Source organism: Mastigoproctus giganteus, chromosome 8 (genome assembly GCF_048544385.1).
Source record: "Mastigoproctus giganteus isolate SK-2022 chromosome 8, ASM4854438v1, whole genome shotgun sequence".
In the NCBI taxonomy this organism is placed as follows: Eukaryota; Metazoa; Arthropoda; class Arachnida; order Uropygi; family Thelyphonidae; genus Mastigoproctus; species Mastigoproctus giganteus.
The window spans coordinates 167,772,553-167,799,681 of NC_143582.1; the positions used below are offsets into that span (position 1 = coordinate 167,772,553).

The window sequence follows — 27,129 nt, forward strand, 5'->3', positions numbered from 1 at the left end:
TGATTAGCGTCTGGATTTCCCCTCAAAGAGGGGAAATCCAGAGGCGTGTAACAATGTGTGAATGTAGATGCAAAATATTCATTGAGTTTATCAGCTACTTAAGCATGACCATCGATAGTCAACTGATCTGTGTAAAGTGGTCCAATCTGATTCATCCCTTTTCTTCTAGTGTTTACAGAAGTAAAGAACTCTTCTCTGTTTTTCTTTGCATCCTTTGCCAAAGATTTCTCGTAATCTGCGTTCGCCTGCCCAACCTCCTTTGTGACTTGATTACAGAGAAGCTTATATCTGCCATAGTCTTCTGTGTCACCTGATAATATATATGCATCCCCTATATTTTTCTTCTCTGCCACGAGCGTCATCAATAGATCTGACATCCATTTTGCCCTGAACGTTATTTCTTAGTTGGAATGAAAAGCCTAGCAGCCTTCAAGATTGAGTCCTTGAAGGCTTCCCATTTAGAACTCAACGTTGGTAACATCATCAGTTGATCCCACTGTACAGGATTTAAAAATTGTCTGAGACCCCTGTAGTCACCTTTACGAAAGCAAAAGCGCCCTTCCCTTTAGCCTTGATGGTGTGTCATCTTTAAGTAATTCCCATGTCAGTACTTTGTGATCACTGTCACGGAGTGGTCCCCTTAACTGCAAATTCTTAATGCATAAATAATCACTGCTCGTAATCAGATCAAGAGTATTACTCTCTCTGGTTTCCTCTCGAACATGCTGCTGTAGAAAACAGTCATCCAATTAATCCAAAAAAAGTCTTACTAGTGTGCAAGTGACCAAGCCACAAGTTCCAGTCAATATCTGGAAAGTTAAAATCCCCCATTATCAGACATTCTGATTTACTGCTCTACCTTATTTTTCTGCAGAATTGCTCATTATACTCATCAGATTCATTAGGGGCGTATAACAGACACCCACTCTCATTTTTCTTTACCTGTGCTTATGTCACACCAAACAGACTGAACCTTGCATTATCCACCTACATCAATTGGAAGCACTTCCTCAGATTTTGTGTTTCTTAACTAATAGCATAAGTCCTCCTCCATTCCTGTCCTGTCTATCCTTTCTGTACCCATTTTACTCCCCAATTCCAATTCTGCACTGCTTATATCTATGTGACACCACGTCTTTGATATCCTAACAATATCTGCCTGTGATGTCTTGACTAGCACTTCAAAGTCATCAAATATATTAACTACACCCCTAGCATTGGTGTTCATGCAAGTAGTAGTAGTAGTAGTAGTGGCATGTGATGCAAGAAAGCAAGTATATGAGCTTCTGCAGCATCAGCCAAAAAAAAAAAAAAAAAAAAATCACACCATTCCCTCCAAATGCCTGTCCAGTTCCTCCTTAAATTTATTCAACCTATCAACTTCTACAACGACAGATGGAAGTTTTTTCCAGCAATTAACCACCCGCTGGCTAAAGGCAAATTTCCGCACATCTATTCTACATCCGTCTTTTCTTAATTTGAATTTATGCCCCCTTAGGTTCGTAATCTGATCAAGTGGAAGGATCCCATCAGAATTCAGGGTGCTCAACCCATTCAAGGTCTTATACACCTCAATCAGATCACCCGTGGAGGTGCCTAGTCTCCAGCCACTGCAATTTGCAGAACTTACGTATACATGCAACTGTGTCTACTCTTAGTTATCCTAATACAGCCCATGTATTTATTTGTTCCACTCCTGTAAATTTTCATTGCCTTGCTTTCCATGCTTCTGCTGATTCCGTGCACTTGTGTGAAAAACGGCCTTATCTGGCACAAAGAAAAGAAGACTACTTAAGTGTCTGAAACTGGCCTCTAAGCGATTGTGAATGAGTAAAAATTTCTAATCAATTTATTAAATTTCGTTTATTAGCCCTCGTTCAAGAGTTCCTGTAATGCAGAGAGGCAACAGTTCTGGGCAAGCCATTGGTTGTAGGTTTGTTCAAAAGGCATTCTGGAGAAAGTGCCGGACCAGCGTGGTCGTATATCGAAGTACCATCTATACCAGGGGTGGGCAACAGCCGGCCCGCGGGCCACATCCGGCTCGCGACGATGTTGAATCCGGCCCCCTCGGTAATTGCATAAATATAGAAAATCCATACCTCAATCCACTCGCCGTAAACGTTCGGCTTAATTCGGTTCAATCGGTAATCGCGGCCAGTACAACAGTAACCAAGTGATCGTACGCAGCGTCAAAGAGTTATTTCCTAATTATTATTGTAGCATCTATCGAGAGAAGTTCCTTTGGGTTTGACCTCTTATTGAAAAAAATAATATTGGTGCGAGATATTTTATGTTTTATGCCTTTTCTAATTATTATAATTTTTAATTTAATATAATTTATAGCCCATAAAATGAGCCAACTAAAAAAAAAGAAAAATTGATGCCGAATGCCGCATTTTCAATGATAATTGAACATTCAGATATTTAATTGCAAATATAGACGATAAAGCTGTTTGTTTGGTTTGTAACGAAACTATTTCCGTTTTTAAAGAATATAATCTAAAAAGGCATTTTTCAAAAAAAAAAACATTTCGTAAAATATAAGTTATTTTCACCGGAACAAATGAAAATTGAAGCAGAAAGTTTAAAATGTGGTTTGCGTAAGCAACAAAATACTTAGAAAATTTTGTCAAAACAGATAGAGCTCTAACAAATTTAAACATTGTATTTACTTTTTTTTAAAAATACATTAATAATTTGGTAATTCAAGAAATATAACATTTTTTAGGTTCTGATATTTTTTATTAAATCGTTCAATCTATTCCGGCCCGCATCATGATGCGAAAATTTCATTCGGTCCGCATCATGATACGAAAATTTCATTCGGCCCGCATCATGATACGAAAATTTCATTCGGCCCGCTGACGAAAAAAGTTGCCCACCCCTGATCTATACAGTACTGAAAACATTCTGACAATGGTGAACTTGCCCCGGGACAACTGATGCAACAGCTATAGGGGCTTTGCTTACAGCAAAGCATAAAGACATATTTAGAATAGAATTCAAAACAATTGATAGGAAAGACAAAATTATTGACACCTGTAGTTTAAATTAAATACACATAACTGGCGTGACTTGGCTATCACTAAATTTTCATGATTAGCTAATGCATGAAAAACTGCAGTTCAATACATAAAGGCCGGAGTTACCTTATGAGGTATTTAGCATTAGTAGAAGCATTTGATACAAGAAAGCAAGCTTATGCAGCATCAGCCAAAAAAAAAAAAAAAATAAATAAAAATAAAAATAAATAAATAAATAAAAAATAACCACTTCCACTTCACCCCTCTGTTCGGTCGAAATACCTGTCCAGCTGAGCCTTAAACTTACTTAGGCTATCAGCTTCCACGACAAGGGATGGAAGTCTGTTCCACCAACCAACCACCCGCTGGCTAAAGGCAAATTTCCGCACGTCTATCCTACGTCCGTCTTTCCTCAATTTGAATTTTTGCCCTCTCAGGTGATTATTCTGAGCAAGAGGAAGAATCCCATCAGCATTGAGCATGCTCAAACCATTCAAGGCTTTATCCACCTCTATCAGATCACCTCGCTGGTGCCTAGCCTCCAGACACTGTAATTTTCAAAACTTAAGCCTTTCTTCGTAAGAGCACCCCTTTGTTCCATTCACTAATCTTGTTGCCCTTCTCTGTACTCGTTCCAGCATCTCTACATCTTTCTTGAAATGAGGCCTCCAGACCTGTATACAGTACTCTAGGTGTGGCCTGACCATTGCCTTATACAAGGGAATAATCACCTCCTTATCCCTGCTAGAAAAATATCATTGACAATACACCATGAGTTACTCTTGCAGCCCGTCTGCACTGCTCAGAGAACTTCATACCTGCCTGCACAACTACCCCCAGGTCCCTTTCATTCTCTACCATTGTCAGTGTAGTATCACAGAGTTGATACGTTGCTCTGGGGTTGCTGTTTCCCATATGTAGTACTTTACATTTGTCAATGTTAAACTTCATTTGCCACCTCTCAGCCCATCTGCTCAACCTTTCCAGATCCTGTTGCAGTAACATAGTGTCAGTAGTGTCCTTGACAACCCTGCCAACCTTCGTATCGTCTGCAAACTTGGAAATTAAGCTTGATATACCATCATCAATATCATTTATAAATACAGAAAACAATAATGGACCCAATACTGAACCCTGAGGGACTCCACTAATAACATTAGTCCAATTAGTATTTGCTCCCCTAGGCATCTATACTGTAAAGTCTGGGTGAAAGGAGAGGATAGATGTAACATTGTGGTTATATTTAGTTCTGTGGAGTTAAGTATGAGTATGAGTTAAGCCGTTTGTGACATGGGAGATTTTTTATGGTCTATTAAGTCCAGGTCTATATTGAAACCGTTGACAAAGAACAGAGTGTTGAATGGGAAGTGCCTTTCGAGTTTAGTTATTAAAGGGGCTAGTGTTAGTTTGGATCTTGCTGCTTTCTTTGGGGATTTTTCAAGCTATGACTTCCTAAATTTCTGCTGGGCAATCCGTGTCCGCCTTGTACAGTTTTGTAGAGAAAGAAAGGTTGTTGTACCAGATTGAAAGTGAGAAGTCAGAGTAATTTAGGCTGTCTACCATGAAAGCTCAGGAAGAGACAGGTTGCTAGACTTAAAAAAAACGTCCATTTAAGAAACCAGTATTCACGGGAGGAGATTATTTTGAAGTTTGCGTTGGCCAAATTGGCTCAGACAGGGGAAGCATAGAGAATTTTTGGTTTAATAATTTTGGAGAAGAAATTTATTATAATGTGGGTAGAGTGTATACGTTGAAGGTTTTGTTTTGCCAGCCAATTGGCTCTTGTGAGTATTTTAGACAGTAGTTTAAATGAGTAGCGAAGTTTGAATTTTGAACTGTAGAAAAGTGTGTTCGTGCGTTTCGGGTTTTCCCATTGTGATTTCAGACTAATTTAGCTTTGTACGCAGAGTAATAACATATCTTACTACTGTGCGGCTTTACGTACTGTGGCTCAAAGTGGGCGCTATTATGGTGAAATAATTTCATTTTTGATGTCTGTTTTTTTTTTTTTGTAACTCGTGTTGTTAACTTTCGTTTACAGTTCGTTGGCAAAATGGCTGTTGTCAAGTTGCATTCCTCCCCTGGATTGTGGACTAGTCCGTGGTTATCACTTTATTTACGTTGAGAGCATCCAGTCATATATGCTTTGGCTTGGTTGTTCGATGGTTTTGAGTGACTTATAAATTTCGTTCCTCTTCTGATGTGGGTGACCGTGTCTAAGTGGTGATAGGTAGCGTTTAGCAACTCGGGTGATAGCTGCACGTGTTGCTTTAGTGTCTGTGGAGCACGTTTTTCATTTTTTTTTTATTTTTAAGTTTTTGTAATATGAACAAGAATATCTCTCAGTAATGTTATGTGTTTTACCTGTTAAGAGGTTAGCTAATTTTTCTTTAATCATTTGGTTTTTAATATATATGCATATATATATATATATATATATATATATATATATATATATATATATATATATGTATGTATGTATTTTATAGCGAGTTGTTTATATTTTTAAACATTGAGTTATGGACACTAGTATTGATTCGATGAAATTTTGCTACTCGTGTTTGATAATTGAAATGACATGGAACAGTTTATAGGTTGATGTAAACTTACCCCCCCACCCTCTTCCTTTCTGGTTCTTTTATCCATAAACGTAACCAATTGCATGTGTTTGTCAAACATCGTCCACCCCTGTTGTATTTAGCCCAGCTGAGTCAGGTCTGCCAAATTTTTCTACCGTTTTCAGAGTGAATTGGTCAATAAGCGATGTACTATTAGTATGATAATGATATATAGGTAATCCGTTTTAATGTTAGGGCACTTGAAAATACACTGATGATGGTACCAGTTCTCATCCTGAACCGATTATCAGGTCGCTTAATAATTACATAAATGGTAGTAATGATCTGTTTTCATCGCAACCTTTTTTTTTTTTTTTGATAGGATTTTTTGCAACTTAAGTCTGTTAGATCGTAAATGATGGTTATGTAAAATTTAGCTTTAAAATTGTTATAGTTAATAGGTGCAGCTATTAAATAGTCTGCAGGTGTAGCCACAATACACAGAGCGCCCCCTGTGAAACAAAGGCACAACAGTTCACCTTTAACTTTTCCTTAGTTAATTGTTCATGTAGTGAGACAGGTTTTTATTTCCTTGTGTTCTTGCAGTTTGCTGGAAAAATAACAGACAAAAGAATCAAATGAGTAAACCTCAAATTTTTAATGTAACTAAAGAAAACTCCAACTGAAAGCTATGAGTTGTTATGTCAAGTTTATGGAGAGGATACTGTGTCAAGAGCTAGTGTGTTTGAATGGCATACAAGATTTTTAGAAGGAAGGGAGAATGTGGAAGACAATGAATAAGCACGCTGTCCAGTATCCACAAAAACTGATGAAAATGTGGGCTGGGTAAGGACATTGAATAATAATGATCGTTGTTTAAGTGTTAGAATGGTTGTAACAGAAATCAGTCAATGCAGTGAAGACAAAACAATGCCCCAGGGAAAAAAAAAAAAATAAAGAAAAATAAAGCGATTATTATGGCTGAATATTCTCCCCCCCCCCCCCCATCAGCCTGTCAATAAAATGTACTACATTGAAATTCTGACAAGGCTGTGCATGGAAAAAAATTTGAAGAAAGAAATCTGAATTGCAGAAGGATGGGTGGATGCGCTCTCAAGACAGTGCTGCAACACAACCTGCTTTCTGTTCATCAGTTTCTGGCCAAACAAACAAAATCCCTGCGTGTGAACATGCAATCTACTTGTCAGACCTCTGCCCATATGGATTTTTTTTGCTTTTTTTTTTTTTTTTTTTTCCCTTCTCTTCACAAAATTGAAAATTGTACTTAGAGGAACCCGTTTTTAGTCCATTAGCATTAGTAGAGGCATATGATGCAAGAAAGCAAGCTTATTCAGCATCAGCCAAAAAAAAAAAAAAAAAAAAAAAAAACAACCACTACTCCCATTTCACCCCTCCGTTCGTTTGAAATACCTGTCCGGCTGAGCCTTAAATTTATTTAGGCTATCAACTTCAACAACAAGCGATGGGAGTCTATTCCACAAACCAACTGCCCGCTGGCTAAAGGCAAATTTCCGCACATCTATCCGACATCCATCCTTTCTCAATTTGAATTTATGCCCTCTCAGGTGATTATTCTGAGCAAGAGGAAGAATCCCATCGGCATTGAGCATGCTCAAGCCATTCAAAGCCTTATACACCTCTGTCAGATCACCTCGCCGATGCCTAGTCTCCAGGCTCTGTAATTTGCAAAACTTAAGCCTTTCTTCGTAAGAGCAACCCTTTGTTCCATTCACTAATCTTGTTGCCCTTCTCTGTACTCGTTCCAGCAGCTCTACATCCTTCTTGAAATGAGGCCTCCAGACCTGTATACAGTACTCAAGGTGTGGCCTGACCAATGCCTTATACAAGGGAATAATCACATCCCTGTCCCTGCTAGAAAAATTCCTGTATATCATTGACAGGACACCATGAGCTACTCTTGCAGCTCGTCTGCACTGCTCAGAGAACTTCATATCTGCCTGCACAATTACCCCCAGGTCCTTTTCATTCTCTACCACTGTCAGCGTAGTACCACAGAATTGATACGTTGATCTGGGGTTACTGTTTCCCATATGTAGTACTTTACATTTGTCAATGTTAAACTTCATTTGCCACCTCTCAGCCCATCTGCTCAACCTTTCCAGATCCTGTTGCAGCAGCATAGTATCAGTAGTGTCCTTAACAACCCTGCCAACCTTGGTATCGTCTGCAAACTTGGACATTAAGCCTGATACACCATCATCAATATCATTTATAAATACAGAAAACAACAATGGACCCAACACTGAACCCTGAGGAACTCCACTAATAACATTAGTCCACGTTGAGTAGTGTCCATTGATTACCACTCTCTGTCTTCTGCCACTCAACCATCCCTTTATCCATAGCAGCAATTTGCCTCCAATGCCACACTTCTCCAATTTGTGCAGCAGTCTTCCATGGACAACAGTATCAAAAGCCTTTCTAAGATCCAAATATATAATATCAAAGTTATTCCCTGCATCCAGTTCTTTTGTGACTACATCATAGTATCCAATGAAATTGGTCAGACAAGACCTGCCCTTAACAAAACCATGCTGTGTCTGAGCTATAACTGAATTCTTGTCCAGATGATCCTGCAGTGCTTCTTTAACCAGTGCCTCCATTAATTTTCCTGGAACCGAAGTTAAACTAACAGGTCTATAATTGCTTGTGTCAGCCTTTGATCCTCCTTTGTGAATTGGGGTTACATTTGCACATCTCCAGTCCATGGGTACCTCCCCTGAGTCCAAAGAAGCTCTCATAATTATGGCTAGGGGTTTGCTTACTTCCTTTGCTGCCTCCTTTAATATAACTGGATAGATCCCATCCACCCCAGGTGCCTTTTTTATGTTTATGCTCAACAATCTCTCCTCCACTTTCCTCTCAGTTATTACAAAATCATCCAGCTTACTGCCAATGTTTACTTCACCTACGACATTCTCCTTCCTGAATAACTCCTCATGTGTGAATGTAGATGCAAAATACTTGTTTAGATTGTTAGCCACCTGAGCTGGATCCTCAACTGTTGAACCATCAACATCCAGTGGACCAATCTGATTCATCCCTTTCCTTCTTGAGTTTAAATAGGTAAAGAACTCTTTTCTGTTTTTCTTTGCGTCCTTTGCCAAGGATTTCTCATAATCTGCCTTTGCCTGCCTAATCTCCTTTGTGACTTGGTTACAGACCAACTTATATCTATCATAGGCTTCCATGTCACCCATTAATTTGTATGTATCCCATGCATTTTTCTTCTTGTGGTGCCTCCATAGCCAGGTGGGAAGGAGCAGCAGTGCGTAGCACACTCTTCTTGATTAGACCGGGGTTCGAGCCCGTCACCACCAAATACGGAGGATGCGGAAAGGTCAGGGAATGACCACCGCATATCCCGGAGCAATATGGCCTTAGTTGCTAATGCTCCTAAAAACCAAAATAACATAAAGCATTTTTCTTCTCTGCCATATATCTCATTAGTTCATCTGACAACCATTTAGGCCTGAACCTTGAACAATATTTCTTGGTTGGTATGTAAAGCCTGGTAGCTTCCAAGATTAGTTCCTTGAATGCTTCCCATTTTGAATTTGCTGTTGGTAACATCATCAGTTGGTCCCACTGTATAGAATTTAAATACTGTCCAGACCATCATAGTCGCCTTTACGAAAGCAAAAACCCTTCCCTTTACCTCTGATGGTAGTTACCTCCTTGAGTAAATCCCACTTCAGCACACTGTGATCACTGCCACCCAGTGGTTCATTTATCTGCAGATTCCTAATGCATGAAGAATCACTACTGATAATCAGATCAAGAGTATTACTCCCTCTAGTTGCCTCCCGAACATGCTGGTGTAGAAAACAATCATCCAATAAATCCACAAAAGCCCTGCTAGTGTGTGAGTGACCAACCCACAAATTCCAGTCAATATCTGGGAAATTAAAATCCCCCATTATAAGACTCTCTGATTTACTGGCCCATTCTATTTCTATTAAAACCATTCAGAAAAAAATAACATGTTAAAAGGGCTTTTTTTGATAGGATTGTTTGCAACTTAAGTCTGTTAGATCGTAAATGATGGTTATGTAAAATTTAGCTTTAAAATTGTTATACAAGGTGCAGCTATTAAATAGTCTGTATGTGTAGACACAATACACAGAGTGCCCCCTGTGAAACAAAGGCACAACAGTTCACCCCATCACCTTTTTTTTTTTTTTGGGAGGTCTTGGTTCAAATTTCCTTGATGCTTGCAGGAACATGAGGGGCTTGTTACTGAAATTAGTAGTGTCTGTTATGTTTCTCAAGGTCATGCTTATTTGCCTTGGGGTGTTTCTTTTGGGGGCTGGAACAAATTTATCCAGGGGCTCACATCTAGTGAGTATGGGTTTGGCCTAACCCAGGGTCCTGAGCTGGATATCATCATTCTTGGTGATTCCTTTTTATTTCTGAGTCTCTCTCTCTCTCTCTCTCTCTCTCTCTCTCTCTCTCTCTCTCTCTCTCTCTCTCTCTCTCTCTCTCTGGGTAATTGAGTTTTTTTTTTTTTTTTTTTTTTTTTTTTGGCTGGTGCAGTATAAGCCTCAGGCTTCCTTACACCATATAGCTAATAATAAAAGTGAAGAGTCATCACTCCAAGTAATGCCAGCATTTGTTCGTGTAGTATTTTAACATCAACAGATGTATTTGAATGATATTCAGAATTTGCATCACTTCCGTTGAATTCTGTTTCTGAATTCAACGGAATTCAGTATTAATGACATAAAAGAGTTTCTTCAATATCATCATCTTGGACATACTGTTCACCCTGTTCCTTTTCATTCCTGTTGTCAATTACTTGTGATTTAAAAGATATATATTTCTTTCCTAAATGTTTGAGTTTGAAGGAGTTTATTTATGCATGGGTAATGCACACCATAATCTCTACTACTGAGGTAGTTTTAATGCATTGTTTGATTATATCTCATATTGTGAATACTTTCATGATGAGTTGCCATGGTATTGCACTACCTCGAATAAGTAAGTCTTCACCTATGGAGAAGACTAACGTTACTTATTCTTGGAGGATACCACCACCCAGACCACACCATTTCGAAGCTTATTGGTTTCTCATTGGTGGGTGGGCAGGTACCCAGTTGTTGCAATAGTGACAACCCAGTTATTAAGTATAACTCTACAATGTGAGAGATGTCTGATGGTGAGCTTTTTTTTAATTTAAAAGATCACAACAGGGTACCTGTCCACCCACTGATGAGAAAAGCCAATAAGCTTCGAAACTGTTGTTTGGGTGGTGGTATCTTCTAAGAATAAGTAACGTTAGTCTTCTCCATAGGTGAAGCGTTACTTATTTGAGGTAGTGCAATACCATTGCAACTCATTGTAAAGGTTTCACAATATGGAATATAACCAAACGAGGCTTTAAGACTACTTTGGTAGTAAAAATGATGTGTGCATTACTCATGCATGATGAACTCCTTCATACTTGAGATTTTTTTTTTTTTTTTTTTTACTCCAGAACAGCCTAAGCCTTACAGAGGAGGAATGTAACAGTAATAGTACAGGTCTATTTACAGTTTGATATACAAAGTCAAATGTCAGTATACAAGGTTGATATACAATGGAATATCATATTTTACAGGCCGATTTGCGTTTCCTCCATAGCCAGGTGGGCAGGAGCAGCAGTGCATAGCACACACTTCTTGATTAGACTGCGTTCGAGCCCGTGACCACCAAATACGGAAGATGTGGGAAGGTCAGGGAATGACCACCGCATATCCCCGGAGCAATATGGCCTTAGTTGCTAATGCTCCTAAAAACCAAATAACATAACATAACAGGCTGATTTGCATTTAGGCAAAGCTGGGATGACAAAGATTTTTGTATTTCTAACACCTTTTTTGTTATATCTTCTTGTTTGCTCATGATTTATATTTACTTTGTGCGAATTGTATTATTATTATAGTTATCCTTTTTTTTTTTTGTATGATTTCTTATTATTGTATTTATTTATTTATTTTTTTGTTTAATTTGTTTATTGAACTATCCAAAAATAGTATTACATGTTTATTATTTTATTTATTATTATTATTTAAGTAATCATTTATTCTCATTTTCTAATTACTTGATTGTAGTACCATTGCAATTCTTTTTTAATATATTGATATCTTCAGCTAGAATATCAATGTTGGATTTGTTTAGCAATCTTGCAGTTCTATTGAAATAGCTAAATTTAAGATTATCAGTTCTGAACGGCTCTAGTACTAGCATATTGTGTCTTCTCAGGGCTCTTCGAGGGCAGCTAAAGTTGACGAGGTAGAGCAGCTTGGAGGCATCCAGCTTTACAGCCACTAGATGCATCAGGAATTTGCAGTTCGCCACAGCCCTTCTTTTAGAAAGTAGTACCATCCCGAAGTGAGTGCACCACTCATAAGATTTTGTGTCAATTTTCAACCTAGAAATTAGTCAGATTCCTAGTACACTAGGAATCTGACTATGGATTTCTGAATATGTTCCAGTTGTTTTATTAGAATTTTGGTATGAGGATTCCAGGTCTGTGAGGCATATTGTAGTATAGGGTTAATGATCATTATGATCATTATGCATGCTGTTTTTATGAGTTGAATGGTGAAGAAGTCAAAAAGATTCTTTTAAGCATTTCAAGAGATTTGGAGAGGCCTTTGCTGTAGTCTTATTTATATGTATGTTGAAGTTTTCCTTGGCAGAAAACCATACTCCCAGATCTGAAACCTTGTACTCTTTATACTCACTCTCTCTCTCTCTTAAAGAGAGAGAGTATTAAAGAGTGTGGCCCTGTCTTTTGATGCCTTTAAACCTGGCATTGTATTTTTCTCTTTGGCAATGTTTGTTAGATCCGAAATTTTTTTTTTCCATTACAGAACATTCTCGTCAACCCTATTCAACCTTAAAAATTTGCTGCGTTGAATAGCCGCCTTCATCAATAATTTTTGGTCGTGACCTCCAGAAACGTGTTTTAGAAAAATATGACTAAGATGTTCAAAATTTATCCTTATAATGGGAACATATGATAACAATGAAAGGGTAGTGCAATTTCCATTATAAATGTGACCTTTTTAGCGAGATAATTAGCTTAGTAATATAGCGAAATTTTCAACTTCCAAGAACTTGGAATGAATTACAAAAAACAAAAACAATTTATTTGTTTTTATTGGGTTCACATTATGATATTTTCACGATACCTCCATTTATTCCTACAGGATGTAAAATATGTTTCCGCGGTTTTTTAAGTTTTCACCGGCCATCAAAAACTTATGTAAAGTCAAATTTCCTTAAGTTGAATATTATGTAAGTCGGGGAGTTCCTGTACTTTGAATATTTTGTACCTTCCTCCGAGACTTGCTGGTGGAGTCGGTCTGCACCTTCGCATTTTTACTGTGCTCAGTGTTCAACTAGTTTTTGATTGGATCTAGGTCACCAATGGTGTTGAAAGTTTGCCCATCGTGAGGACTCAATGCTCCCTTCACACAGTGTTAATCTCTATCCTCTAGGACAGGTACAGCACGTAAAATCTTCAGTAATTGTTTTTGAAAATTCTCTTAATAAATGACTATTCTCATAGTCACTGCTCAAGCTACTTCATCAAGGTCACAAGTCTCATAAGGAGAAGGCATGGAAGTAACCCCCTGCAGGTTAATCTTTGCCTGAAGCTTCTCCACTGCCTTCATCTAAATAAGAAACTTGAAACAGTATGGGAAAGACAATTGCAGCACATTCCTACCATAAAACGAAACCTATGCAGATTAACATGCCAAGCAAATGCATGTGGGTCAAGTAGCCCTACTGAAATTGATTTACCAACTATGACAGTGGTGAGCTATATTAACTTCATAGCTAGAACTGAGCTGCCCACTGTGGTAGTGAGGCAGAGTGCTATCTTGCCTTGCTGGACTGATTGCAAGGACAAAGAGAGTGACTGCTGTACAGCAGAGCCAGAAATAGCTTAATCCTAATTCCCCTTGTGGACTGCTTCTCACGTGAACGAAAACTTTCACAGCTAACTGGACTAAGTAAAGTCAGGTGTTTCTTCCAGGTGTAGTTTAGTTTTGTAACAGGAAAACTGTTAACCAGTGTAATGATGTCTGATGATTATTATTTATTTTTTTACATTTTATTTTTTATTATTTACATGCCTGGAGATCTAACAATAGCTCCAGATTTTCTAAATACTGGGTTGAAAGAACCTATAGACGAATTTATAGATATTCTAGGGATGGAATTACCCCAACTGGAATTGCCTGAAGGTGCACCTGTTCTCAGTCGGTAAATAACCCTGAGCATTCTAACTGTATACTTAATTTTGATTACGTAAGTGCTCTGAAAAATAATTTTCTAGATATTTTTAAGTCAAGATCCAACGTTACCTCCCTGGTGGTGGTGGAAGCTGGTAAAATCTGGAACAGTATGGAACGATTGGTGATTGATCTTATGATTGATAATGAGGCTAAAAACAAATTTAGATTTAAGAGTTTAGCCTACATCCACCTCTGTGTCCACTTATGTTAAGGTGGCTGCAGCGAACAAAGGCATAAAGACCGGTGCTGAACTGATTCCTTCGGGAACTCTGTCAAAGCATGTAGTATTGATTAAAGCTAGTGAAAAGTGTGGATTAAAATAGAGTGAAGAAATTAAACAGGTGATTGCAATGAATTTTAAATCCGAACTTAAACAGACTAAAATAAAATCTATCACAGAAGTTAGAGAAAAAGGCGTAATTGAAACTGCCACTAATGAAGACATTAATAAATTAAAGAACTGCCCGAAATTTGGGGAACACCAATTAACTGTAGACTTGCCCTGAAAACTAAACCAGACTGTGATACTCTATGACATACAGAAAGATATGTCAGACCAAGAATTCTTGGAGGATCTGTATGTCAAGAACTTGGGTGAGCACAATATTAGCAAAGAAGATTTCAAAAAGGGGGTTAAGGTGAGGTTTAAGATTAACACTAAAAACAACACACACTGGATAATTGAAGTTCGTGCCTATATCAGGCAAATCATATTAAAAGATGATGCTCGTGTCTGCCTGGGCTGGTTGGTTCACAACGTGAAGGATTTTATTATCGCTTCACGTTGTTTTAAATGTTTGGCTTATGGTCATTTGGCTAGATATTATAGACAGCAGGACTACACGTGTGAACTTGTAAGGTCATCGGTCGGAGTCTTGTCCCACTCCTGAATCGCCAGTTACATGCCGAAACTGCAAAATAAAAAAGAGGAAATCAGATCACTCATATTGTGACTTATTATTATTATTAGCTATATGGTGTAAGAAAGCCTGAGGCTTATGCTGCACCAGCCAAAAAAAAAGATTCCCGAGTTACCCTGTGAGAGGGAGGGAGGGGGGGTCAGAAGTAGAAGGGAATCACCAAGAAAGAGAAGAATGATGATATCCAGCTGACCCTGGGTGTGCCAAGCCCATACTCACCACACATGAGCCCCTGGGGTTGAAGTGTCCTGAGTTCTTGAGAGCTCAGGAGGTCACCAAATCTCGCACAAATTATATTTAGTAAGATAAAAAATGTACAGCATGGTGAGAGATTAAAAAATACTACAGTTAAACTGCCAACATTTTGCATCTGCAATGAGTGATATCTCCAAAATAATTACGGATCATAAAATTGACATACTATGATTTCAAGAATTATACTCCTGCAAAGTTAAAGGATTACCAAACAGCTGTAGGTAGTTCAATCTAATGTATGTGTTCCAGGACAGGGTGCAAATGCTGTGGCAAGGGTGTGGGCAGCTCTTGTTATAACGGACAAGTAGATCACGATCAAAAGGGTAAATGGTCTCTGCTCAGAGCATGCGGCATATGCATGCTTGGAAGGTAGTTTTGGACAAATATTCTTCATCTCAATCTACATGCAGCGCTCACAGCAATTTTTAACAAATTGAGCATTATCTAAACTTCCTTGAGACAACTTTAATTAGGTTATCAGGCAAAAAAGATAGTTGTTATTATGACCGATGCAAATGCTTCTTCCACCATGTGGAACAGCCCCATAAAGGTGAATTACTGGAGGAATTCATAATAATAACTGATTGATTGTCTGGAACTTCTGTGGGCATCTGCCCACTTATTCATCCCCTTCTGGTCAGTTTTACATAGATGTCACTGTCAAATGCAACATTTGGGAGAAGCATAGAAAATTAGACTGTTCACTCCTTGATTGGTAAGTGACCACAATGTAATAACCTTTGATGTAATTTGTAATGAAAACGCAGTAGCTTTTTTTATTTATACAAAACTCGACTAATCAATTGGAATCCTTTTGATAAGCTGCTTAAGGAAACATTTATGGATTAAGAAGAAACAGAGAAGATGAAATTCAGTTCCACGGTAGTGTGTGTGTGTGTTTCAACAATATTTATAAAGAAGAATGCTTAGTTAAACTATGAACTGGGAGCAGTGGGGCTTGATCTACAAGCTGACTCTCAACAAAATTCATCTGAGGGAAATTTTCTCCTCTGTACTTAGACCTGATAACTGTGACATGGGCTGAGACCATGGAAACAATTTTGGGTGAATTGATTATGCAGGATGAAACTACCAGAAAGTCTGGTACAAACAGGCATTCGTTCAGAACATCTTTCCTATGTGGACCAAAGCCACGAAGATGATTTTGACAGGGATGAGGTAGGTCTTGCTGTTGAGACTTGGCGTGATGGCAAATGTCCTGGACTGGACCTATTAGAAGTTACCATTGTTAAAAGAATCTGGAACACCTGCCAAAACTGATGAACCTTTTTAATGCCTTCCTACAAGATGGATCCTTCCCCTCTCCTTGAAAAAGGCAAATCTTAAATTACTCATTAAGAATCCCGACAAAACAGCAAATCAGGCAAATTCATACCCACTCGTTTTACTTCCAGTCTGGAAAAATACTAGAGAAGCTGCTTATAGTGAGATTCCAAAAGTACTATAAAGAAAGAAACCTAACGTACAAATATGAGTTTGGTTTCGCTGCTGGGATGTCTATAGTGGATGCCGTTAACCTAGTTATTAATACTGTTTCAGTCTCCAATGAAAAGTATGTCCTCTGCCTCCTTGTGGACTTCAAAGGGGCCTTTGACACTGTTTGGTGGTAAAGTGTCCTGGAGAGGTTCTGGGAGGCTGGGGTCTCCATGCCTATTGTCTCATTATGGATTATTTACAGAATTGCTCACTTGTGGTCTCCATTGGATTCTTCTCTGTTGAGAGTCCTGTGACTTTGGTTGCCCTCAGGGTTCAGTTCTCGGAATAATATGTTGGGACGTGGTCCTTGATGGGTGGCTGAATACCGAACAGCAGCACTACTAAGATCGCTTATGCAGACGATCTAATTTTTTTATGAAAACCCAAAACATGAGAGGTATTAGAACCTATAGTACTTAGTACCATACTTGGGATAGAGGTTGAGAAGATGAAAGAAGATATTTGTTGACATTAGACTTGAATTTCTGTACACTCTAATTTTCAGGAAATACGTATGAAGGAAGGTTGTTCCAGAAAACGGCAGTTGAATGAATAAACGAAGATGAAAAGTTGGTTCTGTGAGTTTGAAGTTGAACAGTAAATGGATGTTGGATGGTGGTGGCATGTGTTTGAACTGTTTTGAAAGAGGAAGCGGGAATTATAGAAGCCGATTCAGAACAGTGTCCATGGAAGTATTGGTAGAAAAGGCATGCAGCAAGAACAGAAGTAAGTTTAGGAGCACAGGTTTTGAGAACAAGTGGAGAAATATCATCAGGACCTGGAGCATACCACCTGGACCTTACCATCAAGATTTCAGAAATCCTTCTGACATCCTTTTGGCGGAAGGCCACAGAAGGCATTGAATGGAGCGTGTTGGGAATTGGGGAGGTGTTTTACCAAGATATTTAATACATGAGTTGGAAGAAAAATGGGATGCTAGCAGGTCAGCTTTATCCTTGGCTGAAGTGACAACAGAACCATTCTGGTTTGGAAAGAGGTGGGACCAGAGATGGGCAAAAGTTGTGGCCAATAGCTTTGGCAAGAAACCAGAATGCTTGGCTACCATTAGGGCAAGAAGCAAGTTTTCTACTCTTAGCCTGTTCAAAATCTAGTTTGCACTGATTAATAACTGCTTTACAATTGTGAGCTTTGCTGTTGGCTAAAAATGAAAAAGAAAAGTTGCCATTCTTAAAAGAATAATTTCATTGACATGATCTAAACAGATGTTGACATCAGTTTTGAAACAGTAATCTAACCAAGGAAAAGAAGAAAAGAAATCTCACAGGTTATCCCATTTTGCATTCTTATAATGCCAAACAATACGAGGTTGGGAATAGCCATGAGATAAAGGCTCCACTGGAGAAGAGACAATCACCAAGTTGTGATCTGAGGTGTCTAAAGACCATTCACTTCGACCGTGTACTTAGAAGGGTTGTTTGTGAGAAAAAGATCAAGTACGTTGGCCGTATGGTTAGGATTGTCCGGAATTCTTGTAGGTAAATGAACATTCTGTGTAAGGTCATTGGTAATTTCAAAAGCCTTAGCATCTCGACCAGCTGGGTCGGTGTGACTAGAATAACAGAAGCCATCTGTAGTTGCGAACATTAAAATCACCAAGGAAAATTACCTCACTGTTGGAAAAGTTGAACTGGAAAAAGTCAAATTGCAAAGAGAGGAAGTCGAAGAACTCCAAGTAATTAGTGGAGTTGGGAGAACGGTAGAGACGACAGATGAATTTGACACAATGAGGTAGAGAGATTTTAAGCCAGAGAAGATCGAAAAGAGGAGATTCCAAATTACCAAGTCTCTGACAGGGAATATCGGAATGGACATATGCACAAGTACCACCTTTGAGGCAAAAAGAATTGTGCAGCGAATAATTTGGGCAACTGAGATGAGCAGTAGTTGAATCAACTGATAACTGAGATTCTGTCAGAAAAAGTACATGGGGTTTGGCAGACTGCAAGTGGAAATAGACATCGTTAAGATTAGAATTGAGACCACGTATATTTGTGAAATGAACTAGGAAGTGTTTGGGAGGTTTAGATCTTTTCGCAGATAAGCTTACTCTATTAGTTTGACAATTCATGGTGTATTCAATAAAAAAAAGTGTGGGGGGGGGACATGCTGTATGAAGTAATGAAATTTTTGGATATGGCATACACATGGTAAGAATATACCCAGATCCTTGACATAACGTGGCCTGGACAATGCCCCCCACTACTCAGATTCCCTCCAGTCTACTATCTGGTAGAGTAGAGGTAGCAAGATTATACACTAGCTGATCCGGAAGCCTCCTAATGAGTTACTAATAGGTTCGGTCCGGTGTACTAACTAGTGGCCGGCCTGTGAACATTTTGTTAGAACTGTACCCTCGAAATGTAAGGAAGATTGGATCTTGCCATGATGTTCATCATAACCTCAAGTCATCTGTCATACTGCATGATGGAAGAGATGGGGATGGGTTGACCGGAACTTAGCTCTGGAGACTAAACATGGGTTCCAGCACTTCAAGACTGCAGAAAGCAAAGTGGTGGTATTGCACCAGTTGATGTGAGTCATCTACCACCTAGTATTGCCTGGTAAAACAGAGGGGCAGCATTCCTCTATGTGGTGTGGGCACCACACCTCTACTCCTACTTACATTTGTTCACACGTGGGTGGTCACCCACAGTGTGCTTGTGCATGGTGGTTATACCCAGGATTACTAACAGTCCCACCATCATGAAGGTGCAAGCAGAGGGTTTGGCTGTCACTGACCATCCAGACTTTGCCGAAATTGGATCCACTTGACTTGAATGTCACCCCAAATATCAGTTCCATTAGTGTTAGACTCCCAGGTAGCAAGTACAGCTTGTCTGGCATATCTGAGAGAATGTCTGTGACAGCCTCAAGGACCAGTTTTCCTTGTTTCTGGAAACTCCAAACTTGAAACCCATACTAATGAAGTTCTATCAGACCTGGATGAGTGGTGTAGTACACAAACTAACTATTTCTGTTCCCAAAACAAAAATTTTTCTCAAAGAAAATTAGACCCAAATAGACCTCCAAGTATTAAGATTAAAGAACAATCAATAAAATTATTTAAGTCATACAAATATCTAGGAATTATGTTAGATCACAAACTCCAATTCATTACCCATGCTAAATATGTACTAAGCAAAATCAAGACTTTGACAGGCAAAATAATTAAAATTACCAAAGGTTCATGGGGTCTGAAACCCTCCACTCTCAAGCTGTACTACAAATGCATATTTATTCCTATTGTCTGCTATGCTGCCGTCGCTTGGGGCCCCAGTATATGCAGAGTCATGGTAGAAAAAATCTTAACTCAAGCCCAGCACTTCTTCCTGATTGAAACTTCAAGAGCTTGTCACACGATTTCCAAGTTGGCACTTCAGGTAATCAGTTGCAAACTGGCAATTAAATATGAAGTACTGTACAATTACTTTCAATATTGTGGAAGGAACTGTACTGCAGCACAGTTCAACCAGTTTTCTGTTAACCTGGACATGCCAGTGAAAGAAGACAACACTAGATTAAGAAACTAGTTCCTCCAGGAGTGGCAAAATGAATGGACTAATGCAAACACTGGAAGAATTACTACCCTTTTTAATACCTCAAGTTGTTGAATTTGACAAAAAACATTGGCCGTGATTTAGCCCATGTCTTCACCTAACTTTCCTTCTATCTGGGCATGTCAGCCTAAACTCAAAGTTATTTACTCTGGGTTTGGCTGAGTTTCCTCTATGTCAATGTGGCTCAGAGGAGACAGTCCAACATGTAATCTTAGAATGTCGATATTATGTAGATATTTGATTTTCAAGCTGTACTACAAATGCATATTTATTCCTATTGTCTGCTATGCTGCCGTCGCTTGGGGCCCCAGTATATGCAGAGTCATGGTAGAAAAAATCTTAACTCAAGCCCAGCACTTCTTCCTGATTGAAACTTCAAGAGCTTGTCACACGATTTCCAAGTTGGCACTTCAGGTAATCAGTTGCAAACTGGCAATTAAATATGAAGTACTGTACAATTACTTTCAATATTGTGGAAGGAACTGTACTGCAGCACAGTTCAACCAGTTTTCTGTTAACCTGGACATGCCAGTGAAAGAAGACAACACTAGATTAAGAAACTAGTTCCTCCAGGAGTGGCAAAATGAATGGACTAATGCAAACACTGGAAGAATTACTACCCTTTTTAATACCTCAAGTTGTTGAATTTGACAAAAAACATTGGCCGTGATTTAGCCCATGTCTTCACCTAACTTTCCTTCTATCTGGGCATGTCAGCCTAAACTCAAAGTTATTTACTCTGGGTTTGGCTGAGTTTCCTCTATGTCAATGTGGCTCAGAGGAGACAGTCCAACATGTAATCTTAGAATGTCGATATTATGTAGATATTTGATTTGAATTTCAGACATTGACGGAAATTTATGATGTAAATAACTTCAAGTTTTTAGAATGTAAAGAAAATTATCAGGTACTGGCTAACTTTGCAGACAAGACTTTCCGCAGAAGGAAAGGACTTGACGACTGAGTATAATTATGTTATTAGTATACTATATAGTTGCCTTTTTATTGAGCATATTGTTATAGGACCTCTGATTGATTGGAAATTCATTGATTGATGTAGTTCATCCAACAGTATGTCCATGTTGCTGGATAAACTGTATTAACTGATGATATTTGTGAAAACTTCTGTTGCTAGCAACACCAAAACAGTGGTGTCTGCTGACTGGAGTTCTAACTGTGAGCTATTGGTAATAGTAAATAGGAGTATAAATAATTTGCTGTAGCCTTGTTTGCTTGGCCTTTCTTTTAGCATTTTGTGTATATATGTCGATGTGCCAGGTTCACTGTTGGGTGGGCAGTATCCTGGGACTTGGGCCTCTAATAAGGTGTATAAATTTTAAATCTTAAATTCTATAAATTGTGGATGTAATGTCTGATCTCATTGTAACCAAATTGGTATGTTTTAGCTATCTATATAGCTGTATAAGTTGTTAAAGGTTAATGTAGAAATTGGTGCCTTCAACATATTGTAATTACTGAGTTACAAGTATTATGGATGACTGATATGCAATGTATAACGCTTTTTGCTGTTAAGTTGGTGGATCAAGATGTTTTGCAAAACTATAAATTATAAATAATGTACAGTTACTCTTCAGTGGCGGATAAGGGAAACCCTTGAGCTCGCAGAAAATAATAAAATACTTTGTACCTTCCTTCTTTATTTTAATGTATACATCCATACTTATTATTCAGCATGGGGCACAGTGGGTTGAGTGCTACACAGAACCATAGTGGGCTTAGGACATCTCCTTGGAAGATTCCTCTTCTGATGGGTATTGGTCTGGTCATGATGTTCTTGACCCTGATGGTGGTCCTCCATTTTGCCACAGTTGCTTCTAGGCAGTGTTAGTGTTGTTGACTTTTTGTAGATCTTCACTGTTTCTATCAGCTATTGGCCACAGAGTCGAAGACATTACGGTAGTTTATGTAGGCCATGTACATGCTTCTTGTAGGCTAGCTTTATAACTGCAGCATCAGTAGTCAATTGCACCTTGCATCCTCTATTCTTCTGCTTGCATCCCTTTTGCTCTGTGCTGTGATATTCTAGCTCTCCAAGCGGTCAGATATCTTAGTTATTTAGCTGGTCAATATCTTGTACATTGTTGGGAGACAAGTGATTGGTTTGTACTTTTGTTGGATTTGTGGTGTCTTTGTCCTCAGCCTTCAGGTAGATGATTCCCAGAGTCAGACTGGAATTGTGTCAGAGTGCATTACTGTCTAGGTAAGCTGTTATGTGCCTGTGTGTGCAGTTGAACTTTCTGTACCAGTAGTTGCGAACGTTATCTATTTCTGGGGTTTGCCAGTTGTGGGACTTCCTGATCAACTGTTGTACATCTTTCTCCCAAATCTCTCATTCTGTCATCCCTTGTATGTTCTTTGTTTTCTTCCTTTCTAGATCTATCTGGGGGGGGGGGGCATGGCTGTTATGGCTAACTTTGCTGCTCCACAGGTTTCCCCAGAAATCCTTGAGTACCTTCTAGTTGGGAATCTGTTTCTCCTCTTTTCTGATTATCCTGTAGAAGGCTCTGTTGTTTTAATCAAATATTCTGTTTTCCTCTGGACACACTTCCTGTAATGGCAAAGTCTCTTGCTGAGTGCCAGGAATTTCTGATTGAGGGTGTTAAGGTATTCTTCGATCCTCTGATTATAGGTCTCATGTTTGCTATAGATGTTATCTTTCTAGAGGATGGCCTTCATTTTTTTGATCAGCTTCTTACTTCTGTTACCCGTTTGGTACTGGGTCACTTGGCTTATCTTCACTCTTCTCTCCCATCTTCTGCTGCAGCCTCCTTTCCCAGGCTGTGTTGGTTCCTTGTCTTTGTGTTATGTTGTCCTTTGGTTTCCTTTCCGTTCATCCTGGTGGCTGCTACAGCAGCAGCAGCACAGTAAATGGCTGTTCACAGATTGTGCCTGTTGTTACTTTTTTGTTGCTGAGATAATCTGGTATTATTCACTTATTGAGGTGGTTTGTGACTTGCCACAGGATTCTGTTGGGTCTCTGCTTCAGTATGATTGTTGGCCTTTGTGAGGTCTATTCCCTCATTCTGCTAGAGGCCCCTTCCACTCTTATTCTGGATATTGTGATCTAGCCTGTTTCCACTTTAGCTGCACTGGGTTGTAGTTCTTGCACTTGCTGTTCCTCCTGGTTCCGTTGTATCAATTTTCATTGTTGTTTGTGGTTAGTTGCTGATATCCTGCTTGTGTGTTTTTTTTTTTTTTTTTTCCACCCAAGATTGCAGGAGTTATCTGGTTCTTCTTTACTATGGTCTGTCTCTGGTGTGCTCCTTGGTGATTCTAAGAGTCGGGATCATTCTAACAACTTGGTGTGTGGTTTCATCCTGTACATTGTCATGTTTTTCTCTAGTTTTGTTGCATTTTAGTATGCTTGCATGATGAACTTATTCATTTTTAATGCTTCTCTTCATCTGTTGGCTCTTGAGTGTTTTGCTGTTTGTTTGACTTATGTCTTGGTAGGTCGCTGTGTTTTTTCTTGGAAGTAATCCTGTAGGTTCATGATTGCATTCTTTTGTTCAATGAGGTCAGTCAGTCCCCTCCTTCCTTTCCATGTTATGGTCATTTTCTTGATGGCTGACTTTGGGTGATGTTGGCAACTTTGTCATTATTATCCTGGTTGATCTCATAATCTCCTCCTGTTCGGCATTTGTCCAATCTGTAATACCTCAGAAGAAAGTTAGTATTGGGACTGCAGTAACTGTTTATGGCTGTGACCATGTTCTTGCCATTCAGTTTTGATTTGAGCAGGCTTACTCCGTCTCTGACGGTATTTCTCAGTCAGGTGGGCCCTGATCTCCTAGAGTTCTAACTTGTGAGCCTGCATCATTCCCAGATATTTGTGTCTCTCCCTCTGTCATGGATTCAATCTCTTCACCAATCTTCAGCTGGTGATGTTGGCTGACTGGATGCAGTTGATGGGCCTTGTGTTTGTCAAATTGCATCCTGATGTCATTGCTGAAATCTTTGGTCATCTGGAGTAGCTGTTGGAGTTGATTCTAGGTTGCTGCATAGTTTGTTACCATCTATGTGCATCCGGTGTGAAAGGGTGTACAGGTTTTTTTCTCCCTTCTTTTAGAGTATATGTATTTGCTGTTATTGAGTGTGGTGGACAGTGGGATAAGGGCTAGGCAGAATTATAGTGCACTGAGGGAATTTCCCCCCAGAAGATTCCTCTTTTGATGGCAATCAGTGGGTTATGATGTTCTTGACCTTGGTGCTCCTCCATTTCACAATGGTTGCTTCTAGGAAGTGTTGGTGTCTGCTTGACTTAGTAGATTTTAAATATCTCTATCAGCCAGTTCTAGGACATGGAGTTCAAAGGTCTTGTGGCAGTCTATGTTGGCTGTGTAAGATTGCTATACTTAACTGCAGCAGCATCAATTGTCATTTGTGTCTTGCATCCTTTGTTCATCTGCTTACATCCCTTCTTCTGTTCAGCCATGATGTTTTGGCTCTCCAAGTGGTTTGATACCTTTTAGAGTTATGCAGCTGGTCAGGATTTGTACATTGTTTAGAGACAGGTGATCAGTCTGTACTGTGCTGGATTTGTGGTGTATTTGCCCTTGGCATTCAGGTAGGTGATTCCTTGAAGATATTCTGGTATTGCATTGGTTTGCCTTATCTGGGTGAACTACTTTGCTATGTGCCTGTGTGGGTGCAGCTGAACTTCTTGTATACAATAGTTGTGGATTATTATTAGTGGCATGTTGAAGGTAGGAATCAAGCTCAAAGCATCAACCAAAAGGTTGGCCTTCTCTGCACCCATTCCAACAAGCTCTACAGCCTTTTTTAAAATGAGGCCTACAGACCTGTATGCAGTACTTAAGGTGTGGCCTAACCAATGCCTTATACAATGGGATAATCCCTACCTTATCCCTACTTCCCTGCTAGGAAAGTTCCAGTATATCATAGACAAGCCTGCCTATATATTGGCCAGAGAGAATGTCTGTTTTGAAATGGAAAATGTCTATATTGCTCAGAGAACAAAGCAGACATTTTCCATTTCATTTTCCTCTTTGCTGAGTGAAGTACCACCACACACACTTGGTATATTAATCAGGGATTACTACTACTCATGAGTTCCTTGCATTTATCAGTATTAAACTTCAACTGCCATTTCTATATAATAGGCTAATTTTTTTAGATCTTGTTGCAGCAGCTTACCCTGATTGCTATCATTAACCATCTTGCCAACCTTAGACATTTATGATATACCTTCATCAATATCATTAATAAATATAGAAAACAACAATGGGCTCAGCACAGAGTCCTGGTTAACTCCACTAATGACATTCTACACGACGAGCAGTGTCCATTAATAACCACTCTGTCTTCTTCTGTTCTGAACCATCCCTTTAGCATTAGTAGTTGATGCAACAAAGCAAGCTTATATAGCATGAGCCAAAAAAAAAAAAAAAAAAGTTCCCATTTCACTCATCCATTATCTCCAAATGTGGGTCTAGTTCTGCCTTGAACTTATTTAAGTTGTCGACCTCCACTACAACAGATGGAAGTTTGTTCCAACAATCAAACACCCTCTGGCCAAAAGCAAATTTCAGCACATCTGTTCTACAACTGTCTTTCCTCAGTTTGAATTTATGTTCCCTCAAGTGAGTAATCTGAGCAAGATGAAGAATTCCATCAGCATTGAGCTTGCTCAGACCATCCAAGACCTTATACACCTCAATCAGATCACCTTGCAGGTGCCTAAAGCCTCAGATGCTGCAATTTGTAGAACTTAAGCATTTCTTGGTAACAGCAACCCTTTGTTCCATTCACCAATGTTATTGTCCTTTTCTGCACTCATTCCAGCAGTCCTACATTCTTCCTAAAATGAGACCTCCAGATCTGTGTGCATTACTCAAGGTGTGGCCTGACCATTGCTTTATACTAGGGAATAATTGCCTCCTTATCCCTGCTGGCAAAATTCCTGTATATCATTGACAAGACACCATGAACTACTCTTGCAGCCTGTCTGCACTGCTCAGAAAACTATATCTGACTGTACAATTACTCCCAGGTCTTTTTCATTCTCCACTGCCCTGAGTGTACTAATGCACAGTTGGTACATTACTGTGGGGTTACTGCTACCCATATGTGGTACTTTACATTTGTTAGTGTTAAACTTCAATTGTTGCCACCTCAGCCAATCTGCTTAACTTTTATAGTTCCTGTTGCAGTAGGGTATTGTCATTACTGTCATTAACCACCCTGCCAACCTTTGACTGATTTAATGTCCAAACTTGGACATTAATTCAGATATACCTTTGTCAATATCAATGATAAATGCAGAAAACAACAATGGGCCCAATTCTGAACCCTGGGGGACTTCGTGGACTAACAACGTTAGTCCACGAAGAGCAGTGTCCATTGCTTACCACTCTGTCTTCCTCCACCCAACCATCCAGCAATTTGCCCTTAATGCCATACTGCTCCAATTTGAACAGTCTTCCATGTGCAACAGTATCAAAAGCTTTCCTAAAATCCAAGTATATGATATCAAAATTATTTTTTGCATCCAGTTCCTTTGTGACCACATCATTAGTATCCAATCAAATTGGTCAGAAAAGACTCCATTAACAAACCCATGCTGTGTCTAAACTATAACTGCAGTCTTTTTAGATGATCCTGCAGTGCTTTTTTTTAACCAGTGATTGCATTGTTTTCCCCCAGAACAGAAGGTAAATTACTAGGTTTGTAGTTACTCATGCTACACTTTGATTCCCTTTGTGAATTGGGGATAAATTTGTACGTTTCCAGTATGTGGGGAACTCTCCCGAGTCCAAGGAAGCTCTCATAGTTATGGATAAGGGTTTGCTACCGTTTTTTCTTCCTTTACCTCCTTTGCTGCCTCCTTTAATATAACTGGATAGATCCCGTCTACCCCAGGTGCCTTTCTTATGTTTAACTTCAATTTCTCGTCTGGTTTGCTCTCAGTTATTACAAAATCA

At 39.1% G+C, this 27,129-nt stretch overlaps 1 protein-coding gene across 4 annotated transcripts in view; it reads left to right on the plus strand.

The window, feature by feature from the left end:
* The first annotated feature begins 5,312 nt into the window (after positions 1–5,312).
* LOC150081995 (serine/threonine-protein kinase DCLK1-like) overlaps positions 5,313–27,129 on the plus strand; it is a 345,782-nt gene continuing 323,965 nt past the window's right edge. For 2 of the 4 annotated variants that reach the window (XR_016547298.1, XM_090379889.1), the window contains exons 1-2: positions 5,362–5,397; positions 11,867–11,995. The gene's annotated coding sequence lies outside the window, so the exon portion shown is untranslated. Of the gene's footprint in view, positions 5,398–6,360; positions 6,428–11,866; positions 11,996–27,129 lie in introns of those variants that run through there. The other 2 variants (XM_090379890.1, XM_090379891.1) reach the window with 2 other exon arrangements.